Raw genomic sequence first — 16420 nt, 5'->3', positions numbered from 1 at the left:
CCAAATAATTGATGTTTTGAACTGTGGTGTTGGAGAAGACTCTTGAGAGTCCCTTGGACTGCAAGGAGATCAAACCAGTCCATCCTAAAGGAGATCAGTCCTGGGTGTTCATTGGAAGGACTGATGCTGAAGCTCCAGTACTTTGACCACCTGATGGGAGGAGCCAACTCATTGGAAAAGACCCTGATGCTGGGAAAGACTGAAGGCAAAAGAAGAGTGTGGCAGAGGATGAGATGGTTGGATGGTATCACCAACTCCGTGGACTTGAATTTGAGCAAACTCTGATAGCGAGTGAAGAACAGGGAAGCCCGGTGTGCTGCAGTCATGGGATCACAAAGAGCTGGACGTGACTTAGCAACTGAACAATCTTGATGCCATGGTCTTGCTGCAGATGTGCAGTTTTGCAGACGTTGTGTTTTTGAGTCACATACTGTTATGGTTTATGGACCTACTTCCCTTCAGATATAAAAGCCGTTTTCTTGGCTGCTTGCCAAAGGAATTAGTATCAGATCCAATCGGCCTTCTATATTTAATTGTTCTCTGGTTTTGAACTTTCCAGTACTACCTTTTTCATTTTCACTACAGCATTTAGGAAGACCCAAACAGGAAACAAGAATAGGAAAGGTAATTTCAGTGATAGCTATGATTTACTTAGGGACTGCTCCAAAGGAGGCACCAAAGTGAAAATTTCCCCCTTGATAATTCATTTAATTCTCCTAGTGTTCCTGTGAGACAGGCATGTTACTGTTTTTCAGAGGATGAGCCTGAGGGCCAGAAAGATTAATTTAGTTGCCTGAGCTCGAAGCTAGGCTGGGGGATGATCTGACAGCAAAGTTAATTCTCTTAACCACTGGGTCTGTCTTTGTCAGCTGAGAAAACAGCTGATACTGGAAAGGCTTCAGCCTTGAGGATAAGGCGGTCAGCTACAGCGTTAGATGAAGTCATGAACATGCCCACTGCATGAATGACTTGGGCCTGGCCCTGGCACACCTCTCTCCCCTCCTGAGAGTAGTCATACACTCCTGTCACAATCATTGTGTCTTAACTCTCTTCCTCATCCTTTCCCTCTCCAGCCCTGACTGATCCATCGTCCATTGCAGCCAGCAACCCAAAAGGTGACGCACTTCAGCTCCCTGCTGCTGACTCCATCTGGCTCTCACCCAGTTGCACTCTTTGTCACCAAGCAGACTGACTTAGGGTTCCCCAGATGCACCATATTCACAGGTCTTTGCAAATGCGATCTCCCCTCTCTCACCGTCCCCACCAAATAAATGTCCATAGAGGAAGTTAACAGTTTTTATCTCCTTGGACCTCTTAGAAGAATTCTTTCCTAAACAATTCATTTACCAATCACACTTTATCTTGTGATAGTTCTTCTATCACTTTATTCACTAGATGACACTCTAGTTCATTTGATGACATGGGAACTCAGACTGCTGAAGACAGATAAATAAAACACTGCCTGGGAGACGTCCCTGGTGGTTCAGAGGCTAAGACTCTGCACTCCCAATGGAGGGGCCTGGGTTTCATCAGGGACCTGGATCCCACATGTAACAACAAGATCAAAGATCTGCACACCACAATTAGGACCTGGCAATCCAAATAAATAAGTGTTTCTTAAAAAACGCTGCCTGGACCTCCAGTTGCTCATAACTGCAAACAACAATTAAACAACATGAAAGTGTAACACCTACTCATAAAAATGCAGTGACTGAAGAGGTGACAAAGTCTGCCTGGAGGAAAGGAATGAGTTTGGGAAGGACCTCCTTTAGGTGGACCCTGAAGCACAAACAACCTACAGGCAGAGACCCACAGAGAACATCTTAGGCAAAAACAAACGTGGGTGCAAGTGCAGAGGAAGGGAGGGAAGGGTTTGGAGGGTTTAGGAAATGTAATAACTTATCTATAGCAGAGCTAGCCAATAGAAATATAATATGAGCCACAGAGTCATTATAAATTATCTAGTAGCCACATTTTACAAAGTGAAAAACAAATGAAATCAAATATAATTAAATCTAGTATTTAACCAAGTATATACCAAATGTTACCATTTTGTCATAGAATATATATTTAAAATATTGAGTTGTTTTATACTTTTTTTTACTGTCCTTGAAATGCAGTGTGTTTTTTATACTGACACAACGCCTTGGTTCAGACTGGCCGCATTTCCTGGGCTCACAGCCCTGGGTGGCCAGTGGCTTCCACTCCAGGCAGTGCAGGTCTGGAGCACAGGGGGTGTGAGTAGGGGCCGGGGACATGCCATGGGTGGATGGCAGATGAGCCTGGGGTGCAGGGGGCGGGGGTGGAATTTGTCCAGGGCCTTGGAAGGTTTGATACAAAGATGGAAAGCATTAGATTAGGCAGTGATCAGTGCTTAACACGGGAAGAGAAAGCTGCAGCTGAAGACTGGGCCAGTGGAGAACGAGACCAGGTCGGGGCTTGGCAGCCTTCGTACAGGCCGCTTCTCTGCCTGGATCTGCAGCTTCACCGCTGCTTCCCCCAGTGCCTCCTCTGCTCCATCTCTGTCTGCTTCTTCTGCCACAGTCCCCCATATCCTCGTCCCTGTAATTTAAAAATGTATGTTCTGGACTCCCCTGGCAGTCCAGTGGTTAAGGCTCAGACCTTCAACTGTAGGGGGGTGTGGGAACTAAGATCCTTCATGCCACTCAGTGCAGCCAAAAAATAAATAAAAATAGGAATGTATGTTCAACTCTGGCAGGTTGTGGTAAAAACAAAACTTTTTTCCCCACAGTAATAACTTTGTTACAGAATTCACATCACGATAGTGTCACTGAGGTGTGTGAATGTGAAACTTGCCTGCGGTGTTAACTAAGGGCAGGTGAGAAGTCTGAGCTCAGGTCACTAGCAGGGTGTTTTACCACCTGCATAGAAGCAGGATCACAGGGCACATACTCTGCAGGGGTTATGAGGGCTGAACGAGTAATTCTATATAGTACTGAGCATCTGTACCTGCAAGCTGAGCAGTCAATAAATGTCAGTTATTGACATTTTTATTATTGTCACTCTTTTTTGGTTTTGTTGTTGTTGTTAAATCTAGTTTATTTGACTGGAAATTTTGATTTAATTTTTTTCCAACCTGGAAATTAATGAGAGAGGCAGGCTCACTGCAGGAAGCAGAGTTGTTGTTCAGTCGCCAAGTCAAGTCCAACCCTTCGCAACCCCGTGGGCTGCAGCATGCCAGGAAGCAGAGTTCAGTTCAATTCAGTTGCTCAGTCATGTCTGACTCTTTGTAAACCCATGAACCGCAGCACGCCAGGCCTCTCTGTCCATCACCAACTCCTGGAGTTCACCCAATCCATGTCCATCAAGTCGGTGATGCCATCCAACCATCTCATCCTCTGTCATCCCCTTCTCCTCCTACCTTCAGTCGTTCCCAGCATCAGGGTCTTTTCAAATGAGTCAGCTCTTCGCGTGAGGTGGCCAAAGTATTGAAGTTTCAGCTTCAACATCAGTCCTTCTAATGAACACAGGACTGATCTCCTTTAGGATGGACTGGATCTCCTTGCAGTCCAAGGGACTCTCAAGCATCTTCTCCAACACCACAGTTCAAAAGCATCAATTCTTCGGTGCTCAGCTTTCTTTGTAGTCCAACTCTCACATCCATACATGACCACCGGAAAAACCATAGCCTTGACTAGACGGACCTTTGTTGGCAAAGTAATGTCCTGCTTTTTAATATGCTGTCTAGGTTGGTCATACCTTTCCTTCCAAGGAGTAAGCATCTTTTAATTTCATGGCTGCAATCACCATCTTCAGTGATTTTGGAGCCCAGAACAATAAAGTCAGCCACTGTTTCCACTGTTTCCTCAATCTATTTGCCATAAAGTGATGGGACCAGATGCCATGATCTTAGTTTTCTGAATGTTGAGCTTTAAGCCAACTTTTTCACTCTCCTCTTTCACTTTCATCAAAAGGCTCTCTAATTCTTCTGCACTTTCTGCCATAAGGGTGATGTCATCTGGAGTGGCCAGCAGCAAAAGTCAAACCCCACAGGCTGAGGATTAGGGCTGAGGCTATGCAAGGATTATCAGAGCAGTTTGGACATCCCTGTCTGTTGTCTCCCAATTCAAGTTTTGCACTCTGGGCTCTGTAAGCTGCATCCTTCCACCTACTAATTCTTTCTTACCTCCCTGAGCTCCAGAGACTTAGTGATGCCAGCAGTTGTGTCTTGGACAAGAAAGAAGCCTTGTAACCTTTCCATTCATCTTTGTCACTGTGATGGGCTTTTGTAATTGCAAGGCCAGACACCCTGGAAAATGAGCACCACGAGGCTCTGTTGTCATCACTGACTCGATGGACATGAGTTTGGGTATGCTATGGGAGTTGGTGATGGACAGGGAAGCCTGGTGTGCTGCAGTCCATGGGGTCACAAAGAGCCGGACACGACTGAGCTACTGAACTGAACTGAGGCTCTGTTGTTGTTTAGTTGCTAAGTCCTGTGACTCTTTTGCGACCCCATGGACTGTAGCCCACCAGGCTCCTCTGTCCATAGGATTTTCCAGGCAAAAATGTTGGCGTGGGTTGCCATTTCCTTTTCCAAGGTATTATTGCTCTTATAGACTAGTGCCTAAACTATAAGCATTTAGAAATAAAAATGGGTGCAGTACCAAAATTATAGCCTTCCTTTGTAAATTCATAAATCATCTGCTACCGTGGGAAACCAGGCTTCCCTGCTGGTTCAGTGGTAAAGGATATGCCTGCCAATCCAGGAGACTCAGGTTTGATCCATGGTCTGGGAAGATCCCTGGAGAAGGAAATGGCAACCCACTTCAGTATTCTTGCCTGGAGAAGCCCATGGACAGAGGAGCCTGGCGGGCTGCAGTCCATGGGGTCGCAGAGAGTTGGACACGACTGAACAGCAGCAAGCAACGAAACCATACTTGGAGCCCCTTTTGCAATTTCAGATGGCCCATCAGCACCCCTTTCTTCTCTCAGTCCACAAAGAGACCATAGAGGCAGAAACCCAAATGTCCCTCGACTCCACGGTCCCCTCTCCTTGAGAATGTGAAGGGATTTCACACCCAAGGCTAACTTACTAATCAGCTAAGTCAAAAAGGAGACTGCCCTGAGTGGGCCTAACAGCAAAGGAGGTGACACTTCAGAGAGACACTCCTGCTGTCCTGAGAAGATAAAGCGAGCTGCCACATGGGGAGGGCCAACATGGAGGGAGCCCAGGGAGAGCCCTGCCTGTCAGCCCCACAAATCAGGACCTGCGTCCTAGAGCTGCAATGAACTTGGAGAGGATCTCAGGTAAGGCCCTCCAAGAGGACTCAGCTAACACTTCACTTGCCTTCCTACACCTGAGCAGAGGGCCCAGAGAGGTCATGCAAACCCATCTTCATTACTGGTAAACACTGAAAGAGGGCTTGTGACTCAATACATGGTTCAGTTGGGGGCTCTAAAGTGTACTGCCTAATTCATACTTCCCCATGAACACCAGGGCTCCCCTCATAGGCACAGAGCTGCCTCAGGGCTCCTGAGGGCTGAGCTGTATTCAGTAGATAAGTTTCATCATGGAGACAAGCATAAAGTATAAACAAGATTAACTCACTACAACAAAAGGCTTCTCAGAGGTGGGGACACACAAATCAGGTTTTGAAAGATGCATGGGAGTTTTGCATAAAGACAGAAGGAAAAAGTCCAGACACAGAGGACAGCGGTGCAGGTGCAAAGGCGTGGAGAGACAGAGAGACAACAGTGAGGTTTGGCGAGAGCAAGTGGGGAGCAATGTGAGCATGCAGGGTGCAGACCCTGGGTAAGGGGGTAAGGCAAGACGCAGGTCAGACTCTGAAGAGCTCTGAAGAGCTCTGCTTGCTCTGCAGAAAGTCTTTAACTTCACAGGGGAAGAAAAGGAAACAGTTTATAAGCAGGGGCGATATTCAATCAAACTTGCACTTAAAATTGGCCATTTGATAGAAACAGGGAGTTTCAAAAATAATTTTTGAAATAATTTCAAATTTGGAGAAAATATTTGAGCACAAAAGTCTCCACCACCAGATCCCTACTGTGAACCTCAACAGCATGTGCTCTCCTCGTCTGACCCCATCTCTCATTTAGCATCTCTCTACACACACACACACACACACACACACACACACACACACACACACACACTTGTGCTTAGTCACTCAGTTGTGTCTGACTCTTTGCGACCCCATGGACTGTAGCCCACACACACACACACACACACACACACACACACACACACACACACACACTTGTGCTTAGTCACTCAGTTGTGTCTGACTCTTTGCGACCCCATGGACTGTAGCCCACCAGGATCCTTTGTGCAGGGGGATTCTCCAGGCAAGAATACTGGAGTGGGTTGCCATGCCCTCCTCCAGGGGATCCTCCAAACCCAGGGATCAAACCCAGGTCTCCCACATTGCAGACGTATTCTTTATCGTCTAAGCCACAAGGGAAGCCCAAGAGTACTGGGAGTGGACAGCCTATCCTCTCTCCAGGGGAACTTCCAGACCCAGGAATCGAACCAAGGTCTCCTGCATTGCAGGCGGATTCTTTACCAGCTGAGCTACCCTATTATCATTAGTCTTTTTCTGAGTCATCTGACAAAGGGTTTCAGATATGACTGTTGATCACCCTGAAATACTCCATTGCCTATTTCCCCAAAATAAGGACAGCCTCTGCTCCGCAGCCCTCTCACTCAAGAAGTAAAGACTGATACAACTCTACTATCTAATCCACAGGCTATCCCTGGAGTATTCCCTTTGTGGCCCAGATCCCACTCTGGAGCATACACTGCATGCAGTTGTGCCTTTTCAGTCTCCTGGGATCTGAGATATTTAGTTTCTCAGTATGAAAAAGGGCACCTGAACATCCCATCTGTCTGGTGAGCTCCCAGGCCACACTTGGACTAAGCTTTCTGGCAGAAATGCCCCAGGCGTGCTGCTCTGCTCCTCTCTTGTGGAGTCAGGACGCAAAATTCCACCCTGTCCCCATCCGCACTGGGTCACATCTGCCAAAAAGTTTTCCCTTTGAGATTGAAGAGTACCTTGTGACAGGTATTAAAGCCTCCACCTACCATCCTTGGCCTCCACCGATCACTTACTCTAGCCCCACTATGACTGCTAAATGGTGATTTTTCAGTTTTCATCACTCCCAATTATTTATTTCTACACATTCAACACTCACTTGTCTACCTACCTCGGCATGGACTCATGGGTTTTACTCACTGGGCGGTGATCTGTCAACATCATTCTTGACTTTGCTGCTCAAATTCAGTTCAGTTCAGTCGCTCAGTTGTGTCTCTTTGCGACCCCATGGGCTGCAGCACGCCAGGCCTCCCTGTCCATCACCAACTCCTGGAGCTTACTCAAACTTAAGTCCATTGAGTCGGTGATGCCATCCAACCCATCTCATCCTCTGTCGTCCCCTTCTCCTCCTACCTTCAATCTTTCCCAGCATCAGGATCTTTTCAAATGAGTCAGTTCTTCGCATCTGGTGGCCAAAGTATTGCAGTTTCGGCTTCCACATCCAATGAACATTCAGGACTGATTTTCTTTAGGATGGACTGGTTGGATCTCCTTGCAGTCCAAGGGACTCTCAAGAGTCTTCTCCAACACCACAGTTCAAAAGCATCAATTCTTCAGTGCTCAGCTATCTTTTCAGTCCAACTGTCACATCCATACATGACTACTGGAAAAATTATAGCTTTGACTAGAGGGTCTTTGTTGGCAAAGTAATGTCTCTGCTTTTTAATAGGCTGTCTAGGTTGGTCATAACTTTTCTTCCAAGGAGCAAGCATCTTTTAATATTTCATGGCTGCAGTCACAAAATCACCCACAGTGATTTTGGAGCCCCCCAAAATAAAGTCAGCCACTGTTTCCACTGTTTCCCCATCTATTTGCCAAATTACCCAGATTTAATCAGGGGTTGTTGTTCCTGTTGCCTTATGTTGTCATATATTGCCATATGTTGTCATATGTTTCCATGTGTTGTCATGTGTTGTCATGTGTCCTTTGACACCACTCAATTTGATAATTTTCTTACTTTTTGGCACAATGAAGTATTTCAGGCTCATGTTGTATTTTCACTTCTCCAGCCCTGAAGTCAACTATTTCTCAAAGATCCCTAGTTCCTTTAACTGGAGAATGGTATTTAGGAGCAAGATCTGGGAACTATGCATATGATCTGTACACATCATACTCCCTCCAATGCCAATCCAACACCTCAGGGCTCTTTCCAGTGTCCCCTTTTTCCATGCTTATATGATCTCCAACAGCAAGAAACCTGGCATGTACTATCCAGTGTATGTGTCTCTTCGCCAGTATATCCAGGCTGACTAGTCACTAGTGCTAGGCCTACCACTGTCCCTTTTGTGTTGGGGAGCAGAGGCCTCTAGAGAGCTTTTAAAGAGAGAAAGATTAAAGGGATGTCAACCAGTTAAGACACTGTTGTAATAATCTAGGTAAGCCAGCGAGGACCAAGCTTTTTCTGATTCCTCTAGTTGCACAGCAAAGAGATCAACTTGGTGACTCAGGTAAAGAAATGCATGATTGTGTCACCAGAGAAGCATCTCAGAGAAACAGGAATAGCAGTCTTGAATAGTTTGGGTAAAACGAGTCTGGTTGGTAGACTCAGCTAAAACGTTGTCCGCTATCTGCCTCTACAAGGATGAGGTCACCAGCCACTGCAGTCGCTGCCCTTCCACACCCCTGAAAGGAGTTCAGGGCAGAGATCAGGAATGAGGAAGGCCCTCTGTGCTCTGGAAAAACTGGCAGAACAGGCTTTCAGGCAGTTTGATATGTTCAGGAGAAGATTTTATGAGCTCAATTTCTTGCATCCTTTCATAGCTTAGAAAAGCACTACGATCATTAACAAAGATGTCTGCTCCTTGTGACCAGTAGCAACCTTCTGCCAAAACATGTCCCTGATTTCATGCACCTCCTTCACCAGAATCACACATATACTACACCCCCACCCTGACCCCAACAAGCTCTTTGGAACAATTCCTCAGAACTATCTGACAGGCTGTCTTCTGAAATATGGTCCTCATTTTGCCCCAACTAAAACTTCACTCACAAGTCTCACTGTGTGTATTTATTCAGTTGACAGCCTGAAAGGGAGGCCAACCGTGTCCCTCCCCCTGCAGTGAAGCTGGTGTAGAGACGCAGGGAATGAGCTAGGACACAAAACAGGGAAAGGTTCAGTAAGGCCCAGTCCTCCACCAGAGGGGGCCTAAAACAAAGCAGAATGGATTGAACTTATAGAGAAGGCAGCACTTTGCTCTGAAACTAGACAGGATGAATGCAGAGGCTGAACTTCTACATTTCTGCACTGGAACACTCACGATCAGACTCGTCTTTCCTCTGAAAACTGTCTGCCCCGAAGGTAAGGAAAGAGGCACCATGAAGAGATTACAGGAGACTGGGGTGTAGAGTAACATGCTATCAAAGACCTAAGAACTGGGCTAGATTTGCTGACAGGCTCAGTGCAGAAGGAGATGGTTCCACCTTGCTGGGAAGGGGCCAGAAGTTCAGTGGGGTCACAAAGACAGCAGAGAGGCTGGAGACTGATTGGTGCACAGAGTATTTTATTAGGTTGGTGCAAACATAATTTCAGTTTCAGGTCATGAGTTTTAAATCATAACTAGGCTCAAACACATCTTTATTAAGCAAAATAGGAACCATTACAATCAACACATCTTTCCCAATGAGAAATAAGTTTGCTTATTCCTCTCGCATAAAAATCTATGCTTTGGGATTTGACGAACTCTTGGAAAGCATTTCCTGCCTCCTGCTGGTTGTGGAAGCATTTTCCCTGCAATAAGTTTTCAAGATGCTTCAAGAACTGGTAGTTGGTTGGCGAGAGTCAGGTGAATATGGCAGATGAGGCAGAACTTCATAGCCCAATTCATTCAACTTTGCTTAGTTGTACAACAGGTAGTTGGGCATCGTCGCAGAGAATTGAGCCCTGTCTATTGACCAATGCCAGTGCTGCAGTTTTCAGTGTATCTCATTGATTTGTTGAGCATTCTTCTCAGATGTAATGGTTTCACTGGAATTCACAAAGCTGTAGTGGATCAGATGGGCAGCAGAGCACCAAACAGTGACCATGACCTTTTATTGGTGCAAGTTTGACTTTGGAAAGTACCTTGGAGCCTCCTCTCAGTCCAACCACTGAGCTGGTCATTGTCAGTTGTTGTATAAAATCTACTTTTCGTCACATGTCACAGTCCAATTGAGAAATGGTTCATTGTGGTTGCATAGAATAAGAGAAGATGACAGTGCAAAACAACAATTTTTTTTAAATTTTCGGTCAGCTCATGAGGCACCCACTTACAGAGCCTTTTCACCTTTCCAATTTAATTCAAATGTCCAACAATTGTAGAATGGTCAATGCTGAGTTCTTCAGCAACTTCTTGTGTAGTTGTAAGAGGATCAGCATTGATGATCCTCTCAACTGGTCACTGTCAACTTCTGATGGCAGGCCACTACACTCCTCATCAAGGCTCTTATCTCCTTTGCAAAACTTCTTGAACCACCACTGCACTGAACATTCATTAGCAATTCCTGAGCCAAATGCATTGATGTTGCAAGTTGTCTCTGCTGCTTCACAACCCATTTTGAATTTGAATAATAAAATTGCTCAAATTTGCTTTTTATTTAATATCATTTTGCAAGTTTTAAATAAATATAAAATATACAGTAAGTAGTAAGTCTTTAGTGAAAAATATAAAAGCAAGAAATTCACATTAAAATGATGTATAACATAACCACATTTAAGAATGTACTCCAGTATCAAACAGCAAAGTTCAACAATACAAAACTGCAATTACTTTTGCACCAACTTAATACATCCCTAGGCCCCCAGGAAGCTTCCACAAGCCTCTTATCCTTATCTATCAGAGGGCAGAAAGAATGAAAATCACAATCACAGAAAACTAACCAAACTGATCACATGGATCACAGCCTTGTCTAACTCAATGAAACTATGAGTCATGTCATGTAAGGCCACCCAAAATGGACAGGTCATGGTGTAGAGTTTTGACAAAATGTAGTCCTCTGGAGAAAGGAATGGAAATCCACTTCAGCATTCTTGCCTTGAGAACTCCATGAATAGTATGAAAAGGCAAAAAGACAGGACACTGAAAGATGAACTCTGCAGGTCGGTAGGTGCCCCATATGCTACTGGAGAAGAGCAGAGAAATAGCTCCTGAAGGAATGATGAAGCGGAGCCAAATCAGAAACAACGCCCAGTTGTGGACGTGACTGGTGATGGAAGTAAAGTCTGATGCTGTAAAGAAGAATATTGCATAGGAACCTGGAATGTTAGGTCCATGAATCAAGGTAAATTGGAAGTGGTCAAACAGGAGATGGCAAGAGTGAACATTGAAATTTTAGAAATTAGTAATTTAAAATGGACTGGAATGGGCAAATTTATTCAGATGATCATTATATCTACTACTGTGGGCAAGAATCCCTTAGAAGAAATGGAGTATCTCTCAGTCAACAAAACAGTCTGAAATGCAGTAGTTGGGTACAATCTCAAAAACGACAGAATGATCTCTGTTCATTTCCAAGGTGAATCATTCGGTATCACAGTAATCCAAGACTATGCCCCAATCACTGATGCTAAAGAAGCTGAAGTTGAAAAGTTCTATGAAGACCTACAAGACCTTCTAAAACTAACACCCAAAAAGATGTTCTTTTCATCATATGGGACTGGAATGCAAAAGTGGAAGTCAAGAGATACCTGGAGTAGCAGGCAAGTTTGGCCTTGGAGTACAAAATGAAGTAGGGTAAAGGCCAAGAGAACACACTGGTCATAGTGAGAGAGTCATTTCCTAGGCAGGTTGATAAGAAGTCTAGGGGTCCCCAAGGAGAGAGAGGTCTGGAATATTCAAGGAGGAAGAAAGGACAAACTTTTTACTTTTTTCCTCTACATTCCTTAGGATTATATAACAATAATGTATCCTGCCTGAGGACAGTCTTTGGATTAAACCTTCTGGCCAACTCTGTTATCTTAAAATGTAACTTATGGGAGTAGGTTTGGTGAGGTCTTTACAACCTCCAGACATTCTTTGGATTCATTGGAGAGTATATAACTCCATTGCTAACACTAGCAAGGGGGTACTCTTTCTACCCTCTTCTGATGTCTATGTCAGAAGCGTCCTCTATCTCCTTTATACTTTAATAAAACTTTATTGCACAAAAGCTCTGAGCGATCCAGCCTCGTCTCTGGCCCCGGATTGAATTCTTCTCCTCCGGAGGCCAAGAACCCCAGCGTCTTTGTGTGATTCAGAAACAACCTTTCAATAGCAAACACCCTCTTCCAACAACACAAGAGACGACTCTACACATGGACATCACCAGATGGAAAGTACCAAAATCAGACTGATTATATTCTTTGCAGCTGAAGATGGAGAAGCTCTATACAGACGGCAAAAACAAGACCGGGAGCTGACTGTGGCTCAGATCATGAACTCCTTATTGCCAAATTCAGGCTTAAATTGAGGAAAGCAGGGAAAAGCACCAGCAGCCATAACCATTCAGGTATGACCTAAATCAAATCCCTTACAATTATACAGTGGAAGTGACAGATTCAAGGGACTAGATCTGATAGTCAGAGTTCCTGAAGAACTGTGGGCGGAGGTTTGCAACAGGAGGCAGTGATCAAGACCATAATCAAGAAAAAGAAATGCAAAAAGGCAAAATGGTTGTCTGAGGAGGCCTAACATATAGCTGAGAAGAGAGGCAAAGGGCAAAGGAAAAAACGAAAAATATCCCCATCTGAACGCAGAGTTCCAAAGAATAGCAAGGAGAGATGAGAAACCCTTCCTAAGTGATCAATGCAAATAGAGGAAAACAATAGAATGGGAAAGACTAGAGATCTCTTCAAGAAATACACAACCTTGACGAACTCCTTTCCCAATTTGGAACTAGTCCATTGTCCTGTGTCCAGTTCTAACTGTTGCTTCTTGACCTGTATACAGATTTCTCAGGAGGCAGGTAAGGTGGTCTGGTATTCCCATGTCTTTAGAGATTTGAAGGAAACATTTCATGCAAAAACGGGCATAATAAATGACAGAAATAGTATGGACCTAGGTCTGCATAGTCAAAGCTATGGTTTTTCCAGTAGTTATGTATGGATGTGAAAGTTGAACCATAAAGAAGGCTGAGCACCAAGGAATCGATGCTTTTGAACTGTGGTGTTGGAGAAGACTCTTGAGAGTCCCTTGGAGAGCAAGAAGATCAAACCAGACAACCCTAAAGGAAATCAGTCCTGAATACTTATTGGAAGGACTGATGCTGAAGTCCAATATTTTGGTCACCTGTTTCGAAGAGTCGACTCATCAGAAAAGACTGATGCTGGGAAAGACTGAAGGCAGGAGGAGAAGGGGATGACAGAGGATGAGATGGTTGGATGGCATCATTGACTCAACAGACATGAGTTTGAGCAAGCTCCAGGAGATGGTGAAGGACAGGGAAGCCTGGCATGCTGCAGTTCATGGGGTCACAAAGAGTCAGACACAACTGAGAGACTCAACAACAACAAGGCCTCCAGGTCAAAGGCTTTATCACAGACATGCAGGATTTCTCATGTAGATCATGTTCATCCAAATTTTTATCTATAGGATATGATTCTACAGCTTTTTAGAGGAAATACCGCAAGACAGAAAGGCTCATGCTTCTTCCTAGGTTAACAAGGCAATCACTTGTTTTGAGGTTGTAACTTTGCTTTGAGTGACAGGTGGCCTTCCAGCTTTAAGCTGCTGCCTAGAAAAAGGGACGAGACTCACCCTTTCACGTATCTACTCACATGTATCTACTCACATCTACTCACATGATGTAATCTGGGGAAGAGAAAGAAAAAACCACTCCTTCCCTCACTTGTGGTTTAGTGCCCTTGCTTAATGTTGTGTGTTCAAGACCCTAGAGCAATGTTATGAGATTATATATTTACATACATCTCCATAGCCACAGACACACACACAGACACACAGACACACTTATGTATACCTATTACATACAGACTCACAGATGAGGGTAGGGGGTATCCTTTATTCACTCAGGACCTGCTGTGCCAAGTACTGTACTAGCCTGAAGATACGATCATCAACATAATAAATATGGTTCCTGCCCTTACCGTCTTAAAGTTCTGTTACCGTCTCAGTTCAGTTCAGTTCACTCAGTCGTGTCCGACTCTTTGCGGCCCCATGGACTGCAGCGCACCAGGCTTCCCTGTCCATCACCAACTCCTGGAGTTTACTCAAACTCATGTCCATTGAGTCAGTGATGCCATCCAACCATCTCATCCTCTGTCAGCCCCTTCTGCTCCCATCTTCAATCTTTCCCAGCATCAGGGTCTTTTCAAATGAGTCAGTTCTTCACATCAGGTGGCCAAAGTATTGGAGTTTCAGCTTCAGCATCAGTCCTTCCAATGAATATTCCTTTAGGATGTGGACTGGTTGGATCTCCTTGCAGTCCAAGGGACTCTCAACACACACAGTTCAAAAACATCAATACTTCAGCACTCAGCTTTCTTTACAGTCCAACTCTCACATCCAAGCATGACTACTGGAAAAACCATAGCTTTGACTAGATGGACCTTTGTTGGCAAAGTAATGTCTCTGCTTTTTAATATGCTATCTAGGTTGGTCAGAGCTTTTCTTCCAAGGAGCAAGCATCTTTTAATTTCATGGCTGCATTCACCACCTGCAGTGATTTTGGAGCCCCCCAAAATGAAGTCTGTCACTGTTTCCATTGTCTCCCCATCTATTACACATGAAGTGAGAGGACCAGATGCCATGATCTTAGTTTTCTGAATGTTGAGTTTTAAGCCAACTTTTTCACTTTCCTCTTTCACTTTCATCAAGAGACTCTTCAGTTCTTCACTTTCTGCCATAACGGTGGTGTCTTCTGCATATCTGAGGCTATTGATATTTCTCCCGGCAGCCTTGGCTCCAGCTTGTGCTTCATCCAGCCCAGCGTTTCTCATGATGTACTCTGCATATAAGTTAAATAAGCAGGGTGACAATATACAGCCCTGACATACTCCTTTCCTGATTTGGAACCAGTCTGTTGTTCCATGTCTGGTTCTAACTGTGGCTTCTTGACCTGCATACAGATTTCTCAGGAGGCAGGTAAGGTAGTCTGGTACTCCCATGTCTTTAAGAATTTTCCACAGTTTATTGGGGTCCACACAAAGGCTTTGGCATAGTCAATAAAGCAGAAGTACATGTTTGCCTAGAACTCTCTCGCTTTTTCAATGATCCAATGGATGTTGGCAATTTGATCTCTGATTCCTCTGCCTTTTCTAAATCCAGCTTGAACATCTGGAAGCTCACAGTTCACATACTATTGAACGCTGGCTTGGAGAAGTTTGAGCATTACTTTGCTAGTGTGTGAGATGAATGCAATTGTGCCGTAGTGTGAGCATTCTTTGGCATTGCCTTTCTCTGGGAATAGAATGAAAACTGATCTTTTTCCAGTCCTGTGGCCACTGCTGACTTTTCCAAATTTGCTGGCAAATTGAGTGCACCACTTTCACTGCATCATCTTTTAGGATTTGAAATAGCTCAACTGGAATTTAAAGCCTAGTTGAATCATTGATGAGACTTTGTCAAAGCTACCATATCGCGCAAGTGCTTCCTATCCCATCCCCCTAAAAAGTTCATGTGAGCAGCAAATCTTTCACTGGTTTCATTTTATAGGGCTGCAGCTGCACGTGTCTTCAGCTGGTGGCCTTCATTTTACAGGCTTTTACTTACCTGCGTGCGCATCAAAGTGGCCTATGGAGCATCATTGTTTTGTCCTGAAAATGGGCTTCTGCCCCCCCCCCTCCCAATTACTGCATAGTTTTCAATACTCCAGAATCGCTAAAATATGGTAGGGTAGGGCCATGTAACATGAACACACCCACCAAGAACTTCAAAACATGTAAGCATGATCTATTTCTCTCCAACAGGCCCTGTCCCTCCTAAAGGTGATCATTCAAGGTTGCCAGTAATTGAATTAAAATATCCTTCGAACCCACTGGATATGCTTTAAAAATTTACTTAGGCTGTCCTCTGCAACTTTTCGGCTTTAAGGAGACTATAGTGCAAATATAATTACCCTGGTTGAGTTTAAGGGGAAACAGCAATCAAGAGCGGTTTGTCCTTCTAGAGAAGGGATTCAGGAACCGCGGGCGCCCGTCGGACATCCTGCTGAGGGCGGGTGCCAAGTCCCCGCGGCCTCGCGGGCGAGGATAAGTCCCGCCCTCGCGCACACAGCGGCCTATCTGAGCTCCCGCGCCTCCAGGGCCGCGGAGAGAATTCCGTTAGGAAATCGTCCGTCGGCTGAGGACCGTCAGTACCCGCAAACTCAGGAGCGTGTGCTTCTCCTCCCGCAGTATCCCAGCACGAAGCGCGGCCCAGGTGACTGGGCGAGCGGCG

This window comes from Cervus canadensis, chromosome 3 (genome assembly GCF_019320065.1).
Source record: "Cervus canadensis isolate Bull #8, Minnesota chromosome 3, ASM1932006v1, whole genome shotgun sequence".
NCBI classification, from domain to species: Eukaryota; Metazoa; Chordata; class Mammalia; order Artiodactyla; family Cervidae; genus Cervus; species Cervus canadensis.
Note: the sequence above shows the minus strand (reverse complement) of the source record.